Source organism: Otolemur garnettii, unplaced genomic scaffold (assembly GCF_000181295.1).
Source record: "Otolemur garnettii isolate 467f Iridium unplaced genomic scaffold, OtoGar3 scaffold00002, whole genome shotgun sequence".
Lineage (NCBI taxonomy): Eukaryota > Metazoa > Chordata > Mammalia > Primates > Galagidae > Otolemur > Otolemur garnettii.
The window spans coordinates 3649980-3655375 of record NW_003852397.1 but is presented as its reverse complement, the minus strand read 5'-3'; positions in this window follow the sequence as shown (position 1 = coordinate 3655375).

The following is a 5396-nucleotide window of genomic DNA, read 5'->3' as shown; positions in this document are numbered from 1 at the left end:
TCCCAGCTAATTGGGAGGCTGAGGCAGGAGACTCGCTTGAGCCCAGAAGTTGGAGGTTGCTGTGAGCTGTGATGCCACAGCACTCTACCCAGGGGAACAGCTTGAGGCTCTGTCTCAAAAAAAAAAGAAAGAAAGAAAATGTGTTGACTAGATCAACTGCAGCATCTCTAACTTGAAATTTTTTTTTTTTTGCAGTTTTTGGCTGGGGCTGGGTTTGAACCCACCACCTCCAGCATATGGTGCTGGCGCCCTACTCCTTTGAGCTACAGGCGCCGCCCTCTAACTTGAAATCTTAAAAAAAAGAATTTCGAAATTTCAGAGCCAGGCATGATGGCTTATGCCTGTAATCTAGGGTGACCAGATTTTAACATCTGTAAGGCGGGACAACATGGCCAGGAGGCGGGGCAGGGCAGGGGACCAGGCAGGGCAGGGCCTGACAACAATGCAAACTTTGATAAGCAGTTCTCAATAATCACTTCTCAACAATTATTTGTTATTATTATAGTTTAACATTATAAAATTAACAAAAATAATATAAAACTCATATCCTGGCGAAATGCCACATGGCAGCCAAAAACTGTATATTCCCTTCCTGTTCTCTCGCCTGTTCGTGCATTCTTTCCAAAAATTGGGACTTTTTAAAAATGCTGAGGGACGCGGGACAAATTGTTAAAAAGTGGGACTGTCCCGCCAAAAGCGGGACGTCTGGTCACCCTACTGTAATCCTAGCACTTTAGGAAGTTGGGGCAGGTGGATTGCCTGAGCTCGGGAGTTTGAGACCAGCCTGAGCAAAAGCCAGGTCCTATCTCTACTAAAAATAGAAAAATTAGCCAGTGGTTGTGGTGGGCACCTGGAGTCCCAGCTACTCAGGAGGCTGAGGCAAGAGGATCTCTTGACTCCAAGAGATTGAGTTTGCTATGAGCTATGACACCATGGCACTCTACCCAGGTGACAGAGTGAGACTCTAACTAAAAAAAAAAAAAAAAGTAAAATGAAATTTGAAATCTACCAGATTTCCAAAAACTAGGTTATTTTTTCAAATCTTTAAACATCCTTATAAACCATTATTTGCTACTACTGACTTCTTAGGGTTGTATTGGACAGGGTTTGGGTTTTCTATACCTTATTCCTCTTTCCATTTTCTGCCATGTTTATTTGCATTTTTCATAAAGCATTACTTTATCCAATAGCACTTTTAGAACTATTCTTTTTTAAGTTTCCAAAATTAGATACAACTATTCCAAAGCATTCCTTTATTTTCACCTTTATCCACTATTTTCCCTTATTAAACAATCATACAAAACCTCACATAAACCTACAAAATCCTTTGAAGGGAGGTTAACTTCCTTTCCTAGACAGTAAGGACTTTTTTTTTTTGTAGAGACAGAGTCTCACTTTGTCGCCCTCGGTAGCATAGCATCACAACTCACAGCAAACTCAAGCTCTTGGGCTTAGACGATTCTCTTGCCTCAGCCTCCCGAGTAGCTAGGACTACAGGCGCCTGCCACAATGCCCGGTTATATTTTTGTTGCAGTTTGGCTGGGGTCGTGTCTAACCCGCCACCCTCGGTTTATGGGGCCGGCGGCCTACTCACTGAGCCACAGGCACCGCCCCAAACAAGCTTCTTTGTTAAGTAGATTGATCTAGTTATGCAAATGTATAATTATTTTTCAAGGTCACTTTGAATTTCCTGACAGATGTGTTTTGAAAGGTCAGCTTTGTATGCAATTTATTAATAAAGTTATTGTATCTGACAAACATCTCTTTAGTTTAAAACAATACGCACAGGCTTGGCGCCCGTAGTACAGTGGTTACTGCTCCAGCGACATACACCGAGGCCGGCGGGTTCCAACCCTGCCTGGGCCAGCTGAGCAGCAGTAACAACTGCAACAGAAAAATACCTGGGTGTTGCGGCGGGCGCCTGTAACCCCAGCTACTTGGGAGTCTGAGGCAAGAGAATCTCTTAAGCACAAAAGTTGGAGGTTGTTGTGAGCTGTGATACTATAGCACTCTACTGAGGGCAACATAGTGAGACTCAGTCTCAAAAAAACAAACAAGGCTCAGTGCCTATGGCTCAAGTGGCTAAGGCGCCAGCCATGTACACCCAAGGTGGCGGGTTCAAATCCAGCCCGGGCCCACCAAACAACAATGATGGCTGCAACCAAAAATTAACCGGGCGTTGTGGCGGGCGCCTGTGGTCCCAGCTACTTGGGAGGCAGAGGCAGGAGACTCGCTTGAGCCCAGGAGTTGGAGGTTGCTGTGAGCTGTAATGCCATGGCACTCTACCCAGGGGGACAGCTTGAGGCTCTGTCTCAAAAACAAACAAACAAACAAACAGAAAAATACGCACTGAGAAATGGTAATTTTTTTTTTTTTGCATTTTTTTTTGGGGGGGGGGGGCGGGGCTGGGTTTGAACCGGCCACCTCCGGTATATGGGGCCGGTGCCTTACTCCTTTGAACCACAGGCGCTGCCCATAGAAAAGGTAATTTTATTTTTATTTATTTATTTTTGAGACAGTCTCACTTTGTTGCCCTTGATAAAGTGCAGTAGTCGTAGCTCACGGCAATCTCAAACTCTTGGGCTCAAGTGATCTCTTGCCTCAGCCTCCGGAGTAAGTGGACTACAGGTGCCCGCCACAATGTCCAGTTATTTTTAGAGACAGGCTCTGACTCTAGCTCAGGCTGGTCTCCAACCCCTGAGCTCAAGCAATCTCTGCGCCTTGGCCTTCCAGAGTGCTAAGATTTCACAGGCATGAGCTAGCCCGGCCTAGAAATGCTAATTTGTATTACTTTCTATAGTTTTATTATTTCATTTCTTATTAAGTATATACCTGAGTTGTCACTAATAACTGGTTAAGGATAAATCCCTTCCCAGCACACATTTCATCTAGTCCTCCTTCCAAAACAACTTCAGATTACATTCTTGAAGCACTACAGCAAAGTGGTTTAAATACAAAATGAGCTGAAATGCTACTCTTTAAGTCTTCTACTGGGAAATCCTAGAAAACTGAACTAATGAAATGCAACTTCTACTTTTAAAATTCTAATTACAATTGTCACATTAAATTGTAAGTGAGAATAAAACTGCTGTATCTGTTAACGAAGTCAACCGACGTACTGTATTCCACGTGTTATTTAATGTGCAAGTGTAGAAGTGAAGTTCCCGGCTGAATTCGAAGCGCCTCCACTGAGTCTTCAGAGAATGTATAAATTAACCATTCTCCCCCCAAGCAGTCCTCCTCCCTTCCTCCCTCCGCCCTATTTTAAATGTAGATAGGGCGACTCAAGTCTTTTGAATTTGAAGGGCTGCTATCTTGGCCCCATTCTTTTCATCATCCTGTTTTGAATGACACTGAGCACGTATAGATTCTTGTATAAAAGCACCCCCTGGATACAGGATTCAGATCCTCAGGCTGCTCGATAATTTTGCATGGCAATTAGTACTGACTTTTCCAAGTCTGTAAACCAAATAACAGCCGGAGAATGTTCCACATAGTTTCTCAAAGATCTTAGATAACCGAACCGTGCACCTTTGGATTTCAAACCCTAAGGAGAGAAACTTCCATTATTATTAAATTCACAATTGAAGTGGTCTGGAGAAGGATACGGTAACCCAAAAGTTTAGGTGAATTCAAACCCTCGCCTCGACTGGGCAGCAAGGAGTCAGCATATGCCTTCTTTTAAAAATCTATTCTACCTATTCACTGACCGCGCAGGGCTCGGCCACATGGTCCTCTCTTGCAGCCAGTCAGCTGTGAGCAGCAGATGGGATCATTTGCATTTTTCTTTTTTATACATCTTTCAATCTGCAAATTAAGGGATTTTAAAAAAAATTTACATTCTCATTGTTTGCCTAAAATACCAAGGTGGCTTTTGAATTGGGTTCCCCTGACTCTTACCCAGCCCCTCCCCCCAATCACTGAGACTTGCAAAAATACCCGAGGGGTAGGTTTCGTATTTATCAACTTGGAATCTCCAGCCCGGGAGCTGGGAGTAGACAAACCAGCCTTTATTGAGTTGGTGACTCGTGTTTTTCTATTTTAAGCGCTCAGATATCCCGTGGGTTTGGATTTGTGGCGTGTAGGTCTGTGAGCGCGCGCGCTTCTGAGTCTCTTGTTCCGCAGCCTCAAACCCCAAAACTTCGGGTTAAAGAGTACAAGGCAGATTTCTTGCTCTTAGGTTTACAACAGAGGGCGGTCACCCCGCTGGGGGAGTGGCCAGAGCTAGAGCCAGCGTTTCCCAGCGCCTAGGTCGCTCTCCCGCGTCCCGCCAGACTCCATGCCGGCCCCGAGGGGCCGGAGGGGCCACTCGGGCACCGCGCCCCGATGCCTTTGTGCCGGTCGCGGCGCGGGAAGAGCAGTTCTGGGGTCTGGGTCCGGGTCCGCGGCCGAAATGCCAAAAATACGGGAGAGCCGCGGACGCAAGGGTGGAGACGCTCAGCATAGTCGCCGTCCCGCGGGGGGGAAAAAAAGTAAAAAATTAGGTTTTTCGGGCCAAACTCTTGGTTTAAGAAACCTCGTTTTACAGCAACGACTCGTGGGGACAAAACACACAGCAGGGACATTGTTCGCCAGCGCTGGCCCGAAGCGCCGTGGGTGCGCGGCCGCCGCCCCCCGCCCGGGCAGTAACGCGGGCCCACGTGGAGCAGCGCGGCGCCGGCCGAACGCGCCGGGCCGCCCAGGTCCCCGGAGTGCGCGCCGGAGCTCCCCGCCGCGGCCGTTCACGCCCGAGCGCCGCCGCCGGTCCCGCGTGTGCCCCGCTGAGGGGGAGGGGCGGGCCGGGGGTGGGGGCGGAGGGGTTGTGGTTCCACTGCAGCGGGGGCTCCTGTGTCCTTGTGCGGAAATGACACACGGAGTCCCGTCACGTCACGCGAGAGCGCAGCGCACGGACACACACAAAGAGAGGGGAAAATACACGGCGCCCGCCGCCCCCAGCAACTCCCCGGGCCGCCCTGGCCTGGCTCTCCGCGGGCGGTCCCCACTCCCCGGCCCCGCGCCCTGCCCCCACGTGGCGCCCAAACTCGGCGCGGGCCCGCTCTACAAAGTACAGAACTCGTGTCCCAGGTAAGTGCGGGGCGGACCGAGCCGGCCGCGCGGTGGCGGCGGCGGCGGCGGCGGCGGCGGCTCCGGGGCAGGCGGACGGAAGAGTGACTGCAACATCCATGCCGGGGTGGGGGCGGGAGCAGGGGAGGGGACGCGAAGGGGGGCTGCCCCGAGCGCACCCGCCGGGAGGAGCGCCCACCCCCGCGCAGGGCCGAGCCGCCGGAGCGGGCGCCTGGCGCCCACGGGCTCGCAGCGTCCATTGTGCCGCGCGCCCCTTTGTGCCCGCTCAGAACGCGGCGGCTCCATGGCGTTCCGGGAGCACGCGCGCCGCGCGGGGCGGGGGAGACGCGCAG